Source organism: Protopterus annectens, chromosome 2.part2 (genome assembly GCF_019279795.1).
Source record: "Protopterus annectens isolate FY-2018-M chromosome 2.part2, PAN1.0, whole genome shotgun sequence".
Taxonomy (NCBI): domain Eukaryota; kingdom Metazoa; phylum Chordata; order Ceratodontiformes; family Protopteridae; genus Protopterus; species Protopterus annectens.
In genome coordinates this window covers 84578064-84594622 of record NC_056730.1, presented here as the reverse complement: position 1 = coordinate 84594622, position 16559 = coordinate 84578064, and the positions used below count along the sequence as shown (strand labels likewise).

The following is a 16559-nucleotide window of genomic DNA, read 5'->3' as shown; positions in this document are numbered from 1 at the left end:
AGTGAGTTTAGCTGTAATTCCAGAATGAGGGATGGTGTCGAAAGCCTTGGCGAGGTCAAAATAGGCTGTGTGAACCACCTTACCCTCATCTATGGCTTTGGTGACTTCCTCAAAGATTTTGATCAGGTTCAGGAGGCATGATCTGCCTTTCACATACCCAGCTGGGTGTGATCCAGAGTTTGGAGGTTACCAATGTCTTTGTTTATGAGTTCCACTTGCAGACCAGGCTCATCAGGCTAATAGGTCGATAGTTCCCAGGATCAGTGGTGACTCCCCCTTTGTGGAGTGGGATAACTGTTGCTGTGTGCCATTCAGTGGGCACAAAGCCTGATGCAAGGCTATTATTGAATATTTAAGTGGGGAGCCAGTTTGTTCTGAAGTTTGTGTAAAACACAGCCTGGGATGTTGTCCGGTCCCATGGATGCTGTGTTTTTGGCTTTAGAGAGTGCAGCTTTTACCTGTGTAGTTGTGATTACAGGGACTCTGCATTCTTCCTGTATAAATATGGGCCCTTAGGGGGTGTAGGGGGTAAAGTTAGCACTGAACCTATCTGCCAGGATGTTGGCAATATCAGTTGGTTCTGTAATTTTCATGCCGTTGTGCTGTAACTCAGAGCAGATCTGGGTATTGCCATTGAGATTCTTGACATAGCTATAGAATGCTTTGTGGTTGTCCTTAGAATTGAGTGATGGGGCCCATAGCTGTTAAGATATGAATTCAGGCCTTGCATAGCAGCAGTCATTGACAAAAAGGAAAGCAGTGAAAATTAGTGAATCTGCATTGTGAGGACAACTGGCAGTAGACAGGCTCAGTGGATTAGTCAACCTTATCAAAGTGCCCATGACTGGTGAAAATGTGCTTGAGCATGCATGTTACCATGTGTCCATGGAAAAAAGCATCTAATCAATGCCACATTTGCAGTGGCAAAGAGTCCAAAGAGGGCTAGCACCGTAAAGTGTCAACCTAATTCATCATGTAAATGGGGAAAAAATGTAAGATAGGAAAATAAGAAGACGGGGAATAATAAACAGAGATAAACTCATAATATTAACCATAAGGAATAACTGGATGTGAGAGGAAAAAGGGCACATATCTTTGTGTAAAGGCTCCCATTTCTCACATAAGAAAGGAAGGTAGCTGCCAAAGGTAGAGGGGGATGAAGCAGTTAAAGTTGTACACAAACAAACATAAAACACAAACACAGAAGCAGTGCTGACACAAAAAGTGGGGTAACAGTGGATAGACATGAGCAGATGGAGGGTGTACAGAGCCGGGACTTATTCAGCAAGAGGTTCTGCACATCTGTCTTCCAGGTAACTCCAGTCTGCAACAGTAAGACCCTACACAGCAAGGTAAGTAGGCAGACAATGTTATTCACAGATTCTGTCCTAGAACAGTATGCTTGCTAGGGGTTTGGGATGTCCATGATGCCACATGGGCAATGTTTACTATGCTTTCACCTCTTGGTGGAGGTTTCAGCATAATGAACTAGCACATACTTGATGTTAGCAGGTGCACATGGCATAGTTTGATGACAAACTGTCACTATTAGCAACACTAACACTGGAGTCTTCAGACACGTCCCCATCATGCAAGGAGCCTGAAAATGGAAAGAATGAAACCCCAGGTGTCTAGTAGCTGTGACTGTCACACAGGCTGCATAGACGTCCCCAGCTCAGATGGCATCTGTTAGCTGTACTGCCCCCGAAATGCATGTAAACAACATATGGGAGAGGTATGGTAGTGTGTGGCATCACCATGACTCCAGGTCTGACCCTGACCTGAGTGCAACACTTGGCTTTAATCAGCAGATCTGCTAAGCATTCCTCCAAGTACAGACAACTGATATCATTGTGGAGATGACGAGAGTGCTGTATGGCTTGTGTGATGAAGTGCAGCACATGTATGGCTTATGGGTTGACATCCAGCACCTGATGAGAGAGTGCTGCTCAGACAACAGGTGGCTAACATAGCATCCACTGGTGCATCCATGAAATAGATGTAATCATTCCCTGATCTGCATCTGCAGGTGTTGAAGTCTTTAGCCATGGAAGTGGCCAGATGTGATGTGGCTAGTCACGGACCAAATACATTCGGATGACAGAGATCATTCCTGAGACAGCACCACTCCCATATCTGTCTACAGATGACAACATACCTGCCGTTGACTGGTATTATGTACATGGCCGCCAATGCTCATCATGATCCACTCCTGTGAAAACTCTCTGGGCTGCTTGCTTTCATGCCTTTAGCTCTACATCCATATCCTTTGTGGGTGACTGGAGTGCTATAACTGCATTTGGTTGTTGTACTGACCATGGGCTTTATACATTCAGTGGCTCCTCACATAAGACATACCATTGTGGTACACAAACACACACATTCTAGTAGTTCTATGCCACCCTGACACAGATCTCATCAAGCCCTAAGACTGCAGTCCATCCTAATATACACTACCAACATTTGTGGTATGGCAGCACCACCTCACCAGGGTAAGATGTAATCCTTGAAATCTCACAACCTGCTTTCTGACTGTGGCCATTACCTCCCTGACTCTTTTCCCTGGCCCATACCACATTAATACTGCCCCCACCCCTGCTTCCACCCACTGTGCAAATGATAATATCACTGCCCAGCCCACCTGAAAACCTGTGTGCTTAATGCACAGGATGGCCAGTTCATGCATTATATTGAATAACCTGGGTTTGATAATTCATACATCATTTTATTCTGTGATGTCTGTGTTAAGGGCAACAGTTGTGGATCAGATGCTATCTCGATGTAAATACAGTATTCCTATTTACACAGAAGTTCCATCCATGATCTGCTGGTCAGCTGTGTGGTGGTAAGCTAGGTGTTGATGTCATTATCTCAGAGGGCTGAAATAAATTGTATCATGGGCAGTAGCTCTCAAATCATCCACTAACTGCTGCAGTTGCACACATTCTACCTTCACGTCCAACAGTAATTCCTGACATTCAGAATAGGTGCAATAATGTACATAACCTGCATGCTGCTGTATTTTTCCCCATAACGCAACCATACTGCTTGTGTCTCTGAAACTCCTTCTTCCTGAGCATCACAGATCTTTGTGCGATTTTGCACATCACGCTGTGCGTCTATGAATACCAGTCTTTGTTACCACTATCTTTTCAGTACATTTAAGTCATTAGTACCTACAAGAGTATAGTCATCAGGAAAGCAGAGTTCCTCTGTATCCTGTAAGCTTATACTCGTCTTTACAGGAGACTTCCCTGTACTCCTGAAATGACTCTACTTGTCAGTGATATCAAAGTCTTTTTTCTAAAGTCCTGGTAAAGGCACATACATAAAACTAAGGTAGACTTTGTTACTTACTCCAGTATATAGCCCATTGTCTTCTAAAAAGATATACTGTAATTTTTTGTGTAACTCACAGCATTTATTAGATATTGTAAAACTAATGGTGTGTTTTCTGTTGAGAACTTTGAAGAAAAGATATCAGGAAGTAAGTGGTTTCTTGGCTCAAAAGATCTGAGGAAGCAAAGGTGTTAATTGGCCAACTGCCTTTCAGGATTAAATGAGTGAGTTATTCTTCGCTCTGTAAGTTGTTTTGTTTCCCTCATTTGGCTTCCAAGCTTATCCAGCCTTACTGGACTCTGCTATTTGCATTACTTATTCCAGTTCTACTCCCATAATGGCCTATATTTTATTTCTTCCATATTTCTCCTGGCTGTATACTGGATTTAAAATGTCATCTCTTGGCCCTCAAAATGAACCTTTTCTTACTTCATTTATCATCTCTGACAATGACTGATTTATCTGCCTATCTTCTATTGTAGCCAAACAACCTTTGCTGCATGTATTGCTAATGCCTAAATTATGTCTGTTTGAGTTACTGTTTATATATTAACAGCAGTACTTTTTGCTTGTTATACAGTTTTACTTTGAGAGTCAATCTTGTTTAGCCCTAGATGTTGTTAAACATATGTGGGAGAATAGAAAACTTCCAAATAAAAATAAGTAATGACTCACTCAGCTCAAGTTAATTGTACAATTGCTCTCCAATCCAAGCCATACCTCTCACCCTAACAGAAAAAAAAAATCTCACGTTCTGCTCATCTGTAGTTTTTCAGTCCACCACAATTCATGTAAGGAATTTATTCTGCATGTCCTCCCTGGGGTCGAGTGGGCATTCGAAAGACATGCGTTGAATGTGCGTGCCTTCGTTGAAGGTTGGGCATCGGGATGGCAACTCGACACCATAAAAAACAACTGCCAATCATTAGTGGACTGGAGTTCCTAGCCAAAAGCCGAAAGACAAACAACAACATTTGGCTTTCCATTCCCTTTTTTCTGGTGAGTCTGCCAAGATGATGTGATCCTGTGAGACTGACTGAAAAGGATTCCTCATTAATTTGATGAACAAAGTCTGATCGGGGGAGTAACATATCTGAAATGTGATGAGTAAAATAAATCAAGACTCTGAAAAGCATAATAAGTTACAATGTATTAAATGAAACAGGAAAAGGGGCTGGAATAATTATTTACTTTGCTGCACATATAGAATTCCAGCCAAAAACTTGTATTTGTCAAAGAAGGTGAAGCACAGTTGTAGTAATCTCTTTAATAAGGAAATACTTTTTCATTCAATTTACTAGACTTATGCATTCATTCAGTTTAATAGTGACTTGCTGCATATGTTAACTGGAGGTACTACACCTCTGCTTGCATTAATATTACAGTATTTTTTTTCTGTTTTAACTTTTCTTTTGTAGCAGCTATCAGCATGCCACTTGCACAGATAACAGATGCATACTAATACTTGTATGACACTATAGATATAAAAATATCCATTTATCAGCAGACTATATTGGCACTGAGATGCTTTGCTATAGAGTCATGTTATGCAACTGATACTACAAGTCTCATGCCCAGTATGATCAAAGCAGTAAATCTTAATCTGAGCTACCACAAAACTGTTAAAACATGATCACACCCCAATAAAATTCTATAAACATCTGGCCCATCCATTACTGATTTTTTGTTGGTCCTAAAATGATATAATAACGTCCATAGCTAATGTCTCCACAAACATGATCTGTCCCTTCATTTAAGAGACTGCAGTGTGTCCTCCAAAAACTTGAGGTGGGGGTTATGGTTTGAAGTTTGTGTGCCTGGTCTTTTTAGTCAGTCTTTCTCTGAGCTTCTTTACAAAGAATTTAGGAAGCACAATATACATTTGATACATTCAGCTTCAACTGCTTACTGGTGCAAGGTTTGTATGACATAACAGCAATGCACTATATTGTGAAGAAGATATGAAAGTGTAAATAGTGAGAAACTATACCTATGATAACTTTGAATGATTAACTGTGCTCTGATATGGAAAGCAGAACAGCGCATAAAGCTGCAAGTTCACCACAATGGAGCAAAGGAAAAAGTCGTTTGTAGAACAATGGAGCAGCTATCATGAGGCTCATGAGATAAGGTAGCAGCTGAGAGAATGAGTCAGTGAATTCTGGAGCAGGCTTTCATCTTTTTATGCAGAACAGTAGCCTACAGCACAGTGGAAATCCCTGCTGTCTGGTGTTTGGTCCCCTGGACAATTATTGTTTCCATGAAAGGAGAGGAAAAAAGAGTTTAGGACAGTAGAAAATGGGGCAATGTAATAAGTAGATGTTTACAAAGAAGGTAACTGCAAAGAAAATGTAGGAGTGGTTAAGGCAGGGAATTTTTTGTTGTGAATATATGTACTCCATTTTGTGTGTGTGTGTGTGTGTGTGTGTGTATGTACATGTGCATGTGTGTTGTACATATAACTCACACACACACACACACACACACACACACACACACACACACACACACACACACACAGACACACACACACAAGGGATGATGAGAAAGGTGGTAAGGTGATGGGGAGGAATGTTGGAGAATGGGGAGATAGTGAAAACAAAGAAGCACAGAATGGTGCAGACAAACAGTGGTGGATATGTACATGGAGAGAGGTCTATATTCCAATGTCGAACTTGTATAAGTTCGAACGTTGTAATATCGAACCCTAAAGTCAGAAATCCAAAAATAGCAAAGCCACGGCACATCGATTTTTTTCCCAGGGCCGTTTTTGAGGCTTTGCTATTTCCTCCACTATGGTGCAGTCTTGGAGTTGGTATATTTAAGTATGGGGGGTGTGGGGGGCACAGCCCCACATGTTGGGTGGTGTGGGGGGCAAAGCCTCCCACTTTAGTTTAAGTTTAAGGTTTAATTGTTTTTTTGTCATGGAGCAGCAATTTTTTCCCTAGGAAAAAAATCACTGTTCTGTGTTTTCGTTATTATTGGGTTTCGGAGTTTAGGGTTCGATATTACAATGTTCGAACTTATGTTAGTTCAATGTTGTGATATAGACCCCATGGAGAGACATTGGCTAAAAAGATAAAAAAAATGGAGAAATGATGATGGGGATGAGTGGACAATACATAAGTTGTGGGTTGTGGCAACATTTGATGGAGTATATATATCTGGGGATAGTTTGGGGTACATGGAGTAAATTAGCTTAGTGTTTGTGTTACTGGTTCCTGGTTATGTTATCTGTGACTCAACCTGGTTCAAGTGTTAACAGCAGGACTCTACCACCTGCCCAGCTGGGAGTTAATAGATCTGACATCGGGTTGCTCACCCAATTAATACAACAACTCACTCAGCAGGTTGGACAGCTGAGTGCATGAATTACCCAACTTGAGGGTTCTATGAATGCAGCAGTGAGTGACAACTCAATTGGGCAAACTACACCACCAGTTTTGCAGAGACGCTGTCTTGGAGAGACTACAGAGGAAACTGGAGGTGATGGCAGACTACACGGAGGTAACGGCTCTTTGAATGTTAACATTGCCGAGTGGTTGAAAAGGTTACTGGGCCAAAGAACTACTGGCTCGGTTGCTAACAACAACATGTTTCCTGAACTTTTGGATCAGTTTGAGAACAAAGTCATCAAATACAGAAAATTGCTAATTGAAAGTGACTATTTTGGGGAATGTATCATATTCAAACTTGTACCCAAAGGTCTGAGGTATTGGAAATACCCAAACAGACTGACAAGTGATTCCCCTATGTTCCGTGAGTTGTTAGAGCTCTTTGACCAACAGGGCTTTGAGCTCATGGAAACTATGATTAAACATAATTGCAGGGACTTAGACAAAATGCCTGGAGAAGTGATCGATCTAGAAAAAAACATTAAAGGTGACAGTTTATTTGTACAAAACAGTGACAGCTTTTTTAAGATTTTGGAAAAAGCCGACTGGGTTTCCAAGGAAGTGAGAGACCGGAAACATAAAACGATTGAAAGGGATAGGTCAGATTACAACCAAGGGCGGGCCTATCCAGCACCTGGGAACAATGGTAGGAGCTTCATTGAGGCTGCACAGCGTGGATTCCACCAGAGTGATGAAAACGAATGAGGTGACCATGCCGTTCCATTAGAGCATGCTCCTGTGCGGTGTTCGGAAAGAATCCGCAACAGGAACTTGAACAACAATGGCCAGAGATAGGAATAGAGGGGAACAATGAACAACTTCAGGAGAAACAAGAGGCATTGAAAACAATTGGGGTTTTGGACTTTGAATTTGACAACAGTGGACTGGAAGTTTTTAATAGTGGACCAAAAATCATCTTAAACAATAAAGGTGACTTTAAAATTTATAATTATTCAGATGTGTTTATTGAAAGTGAGCATAGTGATGTGCTTTGCAGGGGACTGAATTTTGTCCCTACATGTAAAACTAATTTTGAGTCGTTAATTGTTGACCTAAAAATGTTCACGAGGAAGCTTAACTTAGCTTTAGTTTTCCGTGACAGGATTGTTAGCAATTATAATAAAGAATTGGTCCATAGGAGTGTTTTTAACCCTCCCCTTTGTATGCCCCTCCTCATTTTTGAAAAGTTGTGTGAATTTGAATTTAAAAAGTTTTTGGAGACTAGTGCTTTCAGTGATAGTTTAAACAACTTGACAGAAAGTGAATGGAAATTATTGAAAGGGCTTTGTTCTGATAAAAGCATAAGGGTTATGAAGCCCGATAAGGGTGGTGGAATTGTTGTAATGCCTAAAGTTGATTATGTAATTCACATGAATGCCTTGCTTTTGGAGGACAGCATGTATGAAGAAGTGTCCATTAATTTAATGAATTTATCCTATGTTCAAATTGACTATTTAGTCAAGGACATGTTAGATCAGGGTGCAATCGCTGTAGATGAATACAACTTCATGAATTGTGAATATCTTATGGTATCCTCCATATTTGGACTACCAAAAATTCACAAATGTGTTTCTGACCCACCATTAAGGCCCATTGTCAATGCTTCCAGAGCCAAAGTTCATCCCCTTGCCAAAAACATTGATGTAAAATTAAAAAAAATGTATGGAGCTTCATTCTGAAATTTGTAAAGAGTCATGGGATTTTCTGGGCAAGATCAAGAATTTAACCTTTCATGAAAGTATTGTGTTCCTAACTATTGATGTTGTAAACCTTTTCCATGTAATTCCACATGATGTAGGATCTGAATGGTTTTATGACTATTTAGTTGGGACAAAGCACTTTACCAACAATGAGGTTTATGTTAGTAGTACCTTAATGGAGATGGTATTAAAATGCAACTAAGTATATTTTGAAGGGCAATATTATCATCAAAAATGTGGTGTGGCAATGGGAGCTGTCTGTGCTCCAGTTTTTTCTAACATTATTATGCTTGAATGGGAAAAGAAATTTATCATTGGCTCTGAATATGAGCAATTTTGGATCAACTATTGCCGTTTTTTGGACGACATTTTTATTGCATGGACAGGGCCTGTTGAGAGAATCCCAGAGTTCATTGAGTATTGTAATAACACCACAACCTTCCTCAAATTCACATACGCATTTCATAATGATGTTATCCATTACTTAGATGTTGAAATAAGGAAGGATTATAACAATAGGAGGTATATCAGTAACATTTACAGAAAACCCACTTACTCCAATTGTTTGCTACACTTCAGCAGCTGCCACCCTTACTTTCAAAAAAGAGGGTTGGTTAAGGGGCAATATGTTTGACTAGCCCGAATGATATCTGAGTATGATACTTTTGAAGCTGAAGGGAATAAACTAGTGGAGATGTTTATGGCAAGGGGGTACCCAATCCCCCTGATTACACAAATATTCGGGGAAGTTTCTGATAAAAGTCATGAGGGATTTTATTAACCCATTCTTGGGGGAACATGTGGCCAAATTCAGAGGTTGGCCAGTGACTATACTAAATCACAGGTGGCTCATTCAATGGCCTTTATTACTACTTATACCCTTGACGTTTTGGGTATCCATGATGTATTAATGAGGAATTGGCATGTTTTGAGTGTTTCAAAGGGATTTCTGACTTCTTGGGGAAAGAACCTAACATGGTATACAGAAAAGGGAAATCCTTCAAGAATTTATTGGGGACTGAGGCTGGTTGTAACATTGGAGTAGGTCTTAGAAGGACAGATACTGCAAAGTGTGGTGTTTGCCCCCAGTGTCCCTTCATGTTGGAAGGTGATTCTATTTTGATTAACAATCAAACAGTGAAATCCTATGTTTATTGCAATTGTAACACTAGGGGAATTGTATATATAACAAAGTGTAAAAAATGTCCCAGTTTTTATGTGGGAAAAACTCAGAGGCGGTTTAGGAACAGGGTGTATGAACACACATTGGATATAAGGAACCACAAAAAGACCAATGCCCTGGCTAAACATGTGAGTCAATTCTCAGACTATGTTTTTTTTTATTTTGGTACTGAGCATGTTACACAGAACCCAAGTGGTGGACCCTGGAAAAATATTTTAGAATTTAAGGAATTGCTTTGGCAAGTTAAATTGCAAGCATATACATCCTCTGGGTTAAATGAACGCAGTTTCATCAGCAGGGTTTTAAAGTTAAGGTACTACACAGTGTAAGGACCATTAATACAATGTCTAGGTGTAGTTATTTTATTCTCAGTTGTTTTTGTAGACAACTTTTATTGTAGTTGCATTTTTATTTGCATTTGCATTTAATTTTTAAAAAAACAAGGTATGGTGTTTCTTTAAATGCTCTCAGCAGTTATGTCAGGTGGTGTGTGATTAGTGCTATTTAAATGTTTTAATTGATGGGATTTACAGATTCTGAAGAAGCCTTTTTGGTAAAAGCTGATGAAAGCGCTTAATTAATTTATTTATTTATTTGCATTTGTTAACCGGGTTGGTCCAGCTGGGTAAGAATTACCCTTTTTCAGTGGAGACCCGAGGGGAAAAGCCCCAAACAGACATACAAATACATATGAATAGAGACAAATTAACAATATTACAGAGGAAAACAATATTATGGGTACAATGGATAAGAAAAACAAACAATGAAAGTTTGAGAATATGAGTAAGGTAGGCCAGAGGCATGCATGCAAAAGATTTATGAAAAGGTGTTCTGAACAAGATCTCTGAATTAAGTTAAAGTAGGCAAAGAAATGATGATTTAGGTGTGGAGTTAGTAGTCTGGGAGTTTTAGGTGGGAGCATGTGAAGGACATTCCCATTTAAAGGATTATTCATCGGTTCCTGGCTTTTGGTGTCCTTCTGTTTAACTTTTGGACCTCTGTTTGGCTTGGTGTTTAAATTAAGTGATGACTGACCCATAGGGATATCTGTGTGACCTATCAGATTGCTGATATGGATCATGGTAGCCAGTGGCAAGGGCCAGATGCTGCTGTGGTAGCTTGATGTCAGAATCTCACTGGAGAAGCACATGTTTATGGATCCTGGTACCAGTATTATTGTGTCTTTCTAGCCTGTCCTTGCACTGCCAACCACCTTCAGCATCTCTTGCCAAAATAACAGCTGGGCTGCAGCAAGTAAGTGAGCCAAGCTTCCTGCCTGAAAGAGATTAGAAAGCCCTGTAATGCCCTGCCAACCTTCTCACTCACCACCCCCAGAGTCGGGGGGGGGGTAGGTGTAGGCAGCAGCTGATAAATCTATGGTGCATTTGCATCATCATGACCTGTAACAAGAAGATACAGTAGGAAGAGTGACATGGGTAATGATGTCTTACAAGTCATTCACTTCATTTAGTACAAGTGAGTATGTAATACACAAACCAACCCCATGATGCCGTAAGTTGCAGCTGCCTCCTGTGGCAGCCAAAGTGTCTGTCCTCTTGTTCTACTCATGGTAAAGGACAAAAGAGAAAACATCATTCTCGCTCAAAAGTAGCTGAGATTCATACAGAACTACAAAACTTACATTCCATATGTGCATGCATGAAAAAAGAAGCCAGGAAAAGTGACAGACAGTGTTGTGGTCAGAACAGCGCTGTGGTACCATTGTTGCCTTACAGCAAGAGATTCTCCAGTTCAATTCTTGGCTGGAGTGCCTTTTGTGTGGAGTCTACATGTCCTTCCTGCATTCTTGTTGGTTTTCTCTGGGTACTTCTGTTTCCTCCCACGTTACAAAGACTTGCATATGGAGTGTTTCTCCCCAGGCCTCTGCAGAAAATTGGCTTTGTTCCAAGTCGGACTTTCCTGGTAAACAAATGTTAAATTAAAAAAAGAGCCCATAGCCTTATAACAAAGTTACATCCCTACATATAAGGGTAGAATGGCAGGAGCATATATGGTGCCTACAGCTTTATAACTCAACAACCATATATTACCTCACATTATTTAGCAGTATCATGACATTCATACAAGCAAAAGAAAGAGCACAGATACATTCCATGTAGTAGCCTACCTAGTATGTCCTTGTAACTTTCAGAGAAAATAGACTGCATTGTGAAAATTACTACAGCTACTTTCTTGGCTGAGTACACTTCAGATGTCTATCTGTGAAATGATACAGTGTAAGGAACTGCAACCTCTCCAGGCCTCTCTGCTGCCCATAAATGTGTTCTTTTCTTGGGAATGACTTTCTATTAAATCACTGAACATAACTGTGAGTCAATGAAGTCAAACATTACATTTTCATACTTATTATTATTTAGACTCCAAATCCATACAGAAAGTGATGAAAAATATATTAATAAACAACCAACACCAGGTCACCACCAGAACATGTCTTCATGCAGATGACTACAATTTTTCTTTTAATTATTTTTAGATGTTGAGTGCTTTCATCAGACAAAATAAAAAATTTCATCTGAACATAGTTTTAAACCAGTACCCTTGCAAATTATATAAGTTGATGAAACAATCACAATGAAATAAACAATCATGTGTTAAAAGACAATTAGTCTAAAAATACATTTTCATTTAGGAGCAGGTAACCCATAAGTACATTTGCATTACTTACAATTATATTCTAACATTTTTAACTTTAAAGTATTACTAATGGATGCAGAATTATTCTAATCCTGTGGTGTATCAGTGCATAAACACAACTGCCACCAAAGTCCACAAGCTTCTACGTACTCTTTCCATAAATCACCATGTGGACTTTTATCAACTTTTTCTAGTGCAAAGAAAGTAAATGTTGAAAACTGTCCACATACTTGTGCTTAAGGATGTCAAATGTATGTTCATAAATACTCCTCATCCTTAAAATAAGTGATAAACGGGTAGTTTGTTTTTGTTTAGTGTGTTGTGGAGTTCAGTAAGTTCTATTTGTGGGTCTCTGGGAATCTGTTTAGAAGTGATAAGGCCTTTAACAAATAGGGTCACACCAACAAATTTTACATTGGTTCTGAAGGCATGTTAGGCTCTCAACCCAAGTATGGTGGCTGCTGACTGTGCTTTCTGGGCATTTAAGACATAGTTCAGTGATTACACAAATGTGAATACCTTATAAGTGCATGCATGCTTCAAGGATGGGTAGCTTGTTGTTTAGACTTCTGGCATCAAGCAGAGTCATCTTAATTTGATCCTGTTTTGATATTGATATATTTTCTACATTGACTTGTTCAGTTAATGAACATTGCCTGAAAAAAAAGTGCTGGGGGAGTCAGTAAGGACTTTAGCCAGTATGCAGAAGCCTTTGAATGGAAAGTGCAAACTATCCCTTGCAATGCAAGTATGACTGTCAAGCATCTTGTTCTATGCTGACACATACTAAATCCCTCTAGAATGACACCAGTTAGTTATTCAATTGTTGAAGCCTGTATTCATAACATGCATTGAAAACTCAGACATGTCTTTCTGCATTTTCGTCATAGTTTTTCGCCACAAATCATTCACTGCCACACGCATAACCACTATGTTTTAGTTATACTCATCTGGTACAATGTTCCTAAGGGCCATTGAGATACGTGTCACACTGTCTTTGTCCAGCCTAGTGTGTATGGAATCTGTGCATTTCATGGGTCTCCTTTACATTTCTGAAAGTCCATAATGCTGAAGATGAATTCCCGAGATGAAAATAAAAAAACTTAAAATGCTGAACCGCATTGTTTTTGCCCAGTGTTCATAGGTTCATAGGTTGGTACTAGGCTATCAGCCCTAGGGCCTATACAAGTCTAGCCATAACAATTCCCTGGCTATTTATTCCCACAGTATTTACTTCCCTGGACCCCTGTCTAGCAGGGCAACTGACGTGATCCCTGGGGTGAATTTCCTATCTCCCATCCAATCATCAAGGTTCCTTTTGAAGAGGGCCAAAGAGGTGCTTTGCTTGACATGTATGGGCAGTCTATTCCAGAATCTGGGGAGTCTCTGGGTCAGGAACCTATCCCTCCAGCATGTTTTGTTCATTGTGATGACAAGGTTTTGATCCCTGGAGTGTGTGTCTCTGAGAGACTGGGCTTTCTTTAAGTGTAGCATGTCCAACAGCTCTGGGTTTGACATGGCCTTGTATGCTAAGCAGAGATTGCCTCTGAGTAGATGATATGCGACAGAGTATAGGTGGAGTTTTTTAGATGGTCAGCATAGGGCATCTGCTTTAGGCTTGTAATTCTTTTAGTGAGGTATTTCTGCGGCCTTTCCAGTTGTTGCAGATGTCTTGAGAATGGGGCATTGTATTCTATAATGGGTCTAATGAGGCATGAGTACAGTGGGACAATGACCTCCTTTTTTCTGGATGAAAAGCCCTTAGTGATAAGGTGCACCACATAGAAGGATTTCCTGACTGTTGCGGCGATATGCTTATCGAAGGTGAGACCACTGTCCACCTGTGTCCCTAAGTCTCTTTATCACACTTTTGGTGTTTAGTGTACTGCCACCTATGTGGTAATTTACGGGTACATGTTTTTTCCCAAAGGGGATAACTATACATTTCTTGGCATTGAGCTTAAGCCCATGGCTCTGGCACCAAGCATCTGTTTCAGTAAGGCCCTTTTGTAGAAAATCCACATCATTTGGGGATTCAATAATGGCTCCTAGTTTGCAGTCATCTGTGAACTTTGTTAACCAGAGTCCCTTAGTGTTGGCCTGTACTTCAAAGAAGTAGATGCCAAACAAGATTGGTCCCAGGACTGAACCCTGAGGTACTCCATTTGTCACTTGTCTGGAGCTGGATTTGGAGTCTGCTACTTTTACAGTGTGGGTTCTGTCAGTAAGCCAGTTGGCAACCCATCGAGTGACATAGGGATTAATGTCCAGCTTAGTAAGTTTATCTATGATTTCAGAATGGGAGATGGTGTTGAAGTCCTTGGCAAGGTCCATATAGGCTGTGTGGACCATCTTACCCTTGTCTATGGCTCTGGAGACTGATTCAAAGAAGGTTCAGGAGACAAGATTGGCCCTTCACGAACCCAAACTGCATGGGATCCAGTGTTTGAAGGTTGCCAATGTCTTTGTTTATAAGTTCCATGATAATACATTCCATGGCCTTGCAGATCAGGCTCGTCAGACTGATGGTGCAATAGTTCCTGGGATCCAAGGTGGATTCCCCCCTTGTGGAATGGGATAACTGTAGCTGTGCACCACTCAGTGGGCACAAAGCCTGAGGTGAGGCTATAATTAAATATGACACTTAGGTGAGGTGCCAGTTCATTTTGTAGTTCATGTAGTACACAGCCTGGGATGTCTGGGCCTGGGTGGCACAGTGGTGCAGTGGTTAATGCTGTCACCTCACAGCAAGAGGTTCTCTGGTTCGATTCTCGGCTGGGGTTCTTTCTGTGTGGAGTTTGCTTGTTCTCCCTGTGTTCGCGTGGGTTTCTTCCGGGTACTCCGGTTTCCTCCCACTTTCTTAGACATGCTTCTGGAGCATTTCTCCCTGGGCCTCCACTGAAAACAGGATCTGTGGAACCTAGTCGGACTTTCCCGGTCAGCAAATGTAAAATAAAAATAAAAAAATGTCGGCTGGTCCCATGGATGCTGTATTCTTAGCTTTGGAGAGTGCATTTTTTTACCTGTGTGGCCATTATTACCGGAATTTGGTAATCTTTTGGTATTGAGATGGGCCCTTTTGGGGGTGAGAGGGATGTGAAGTTTGCACTGAATCGATCTGCCAGGATATTGGCAATATCCTTGGGATCAGTATATCTAATGCCATTCTCTTGTAGCTCAGAGCAGATCTGAGCATTGCCATTTAGATTCTTGACATAGCTATACAATGCCTTGTGGTTGTCTTTGTAATCTTTGGCAATTTTATTTTTTTAACTAGCTTTGGAGGATTTTATGAGGGATCTCAGCTTCTTACTGAGGCTGGTAAGAGAGTTTTTAACATTCTGGGATTTTCCTTTTTTCTGCAGCAGTTTCTTCCTTTTGTTGTAAAGTTTGTTTATGACAAGGGACCACCAGATCGGCTTCCTTATTTTTGGAGGAGAGCATCTTGATTCTATTGGAGATGGTGCGATTCATGCACGAGAGGATGTGCTCATACAGTGCCTTAGTATAGGATTCAGCAGTCGAACTTTCAGTTCCTGTCTGAATGGGTGTCATGAAGTTTGTCACTTCTGACTTGAGTAGCATGAAGTTGGCTTTGGAGAAGTTTTTTACGGAGGTTTCCTTACTGGGGGTGGGGGTGGCATGTGGATATCAAGGGTGATTAGCTTATGGCCAAACCTGACCAACGAGGGGGTGAGCATAGGTGTGGAGCATTGATTTCCCATGTTGGTAATGACCAGGTCTAGGATATTGGAGCCCCTGGTGGGATTAAGAATTAGTTGATCCAGGGCATTGGAATTTATGAATTCCAAGAACCGTTGGGCAAAGGTTTTTGTACACAAGTAGTTTTCACAGTTAATGGCAGGGTAGTTGAAATCACCCTGCCCTTTTCCCCACTGTAGTGTGATCCCAGAGTTGGTAGATAGAGTTAGAGGGTGTGTCATCCCCCACCTAGGTACGTTTCAGATAGTATGGTGTATCGTAGTGTAGTTTTGGGCAAGTGTTTACTTGCTTGTGAAAAGCAATGCGGTTTGGCATTTTAAGTTTCGCTATTCTCATCTAGGCGAACAAATCTTCAGTGTTATGGACGTTTGGTGACGTGAAGTAGATCTGTATCTGACTACAGAGTCACCATTCACTAAAACATTTTTATCTATTCTCATCTAGGCGAACACATCTTCAGTGTTATGGACGTTTGGTGATGTGAAGTAGATCTGTATCTGACTACAGAGTCACCATTCACTAAAACATTTTTATCTATTCTCATCTAGGCGAACACATCTTCAG

General features: G+C 40.6%; 1 protein-coding gene across 10 annotated transcripts in view; it reads left to right on the top strand.

Annotated features, from left to right (window-relative positions):
* The window catches only part of LOC122795548 (muscular LMNA interacting protein), a 2709240-nt gene that overhangs the window by 112737 nt on the left and 2579944 nt on the right, over positions 1-16559 (top strand). The gene's annotated exons all lie outside the window — the stretch shown is intronic.